The sequence below is a fragment of the Protomyctophum bolini genome (genome assembly GCF_963924005.1).
Source record: "Protomyctophum bolini genome assembly, chromosome: 5".
NCBI classification, from domain to species: domain Eukaryota; kingdom Metazoa; phylum Chordata; class Actinopteri; order Myctophiformes; family Myctophidae; genus Protomyctophum; species Protomyctophum bolini.
Window position 1 is genome coordinate 50,058,011 of NC_137866.1, and position 727 is coordinate 50,058,737.

Consider the following 727-nt stretch of genomic DNA (forward strand, 5'->3'; position numbering starts at 1 on the left):
CCCGTCGCTTTTTGATTCATTTTTTGCGTCAGGCGGGTGAACCAGTGGCATTTTTCAGTCTAATATAGTATTTTCGGTCGGCAATTTTTGGAGGGGGACGACGGCGGTGGTGCTCCGCGCTGATCGATCCAGCAGCGATTCAACATGATGGCGACGGCCTGCCCGGCGCGGTGGGGAGGAACGACGATGTACGACGGCGGCTCTCAAGCGGTCGGTGACCAGAGCGGTGCACGGCGGCTGGACGGCGGGGTGAGGATGCGCAGCGTAGCATATACCCCGGCCCAAGGAGCTCATCGGTGGTCAACGATCAAAGGGAGGTGGTGGCGCTCTTCATTCAACTCTTCTCGGCGTCGGCGGTGTACGCCTCTGCTTGGTTCGACGGCGACGGCAAAGCGGCTGATCTACGAGCTCGCAACGCAGCACGCAACAAGTTTCTGCCTTGCAGAAGCCTAGGCTCCTGCGATGAAGCTGAATCACTTTCTGCCTGGTTGTTCAGTCATGATTGGACTGTCATGGCTGAAAGGGAGGAGGTGATCATGAAAGTGAATTCAAATCAGAACGAAAGTTTTCGAACAATGGACAACTCTCCATAACAGAGCGGCCTACGCGTCATTGCGGTGCATATTTGTACTGCATCACAACCTCGTTTGGCCTGTGCGCTGGCCGATGAATGAACACTCGAGAAGGTGGGACAAAGAAAGAAGAGAAACGTTACAGAAGCAATGAT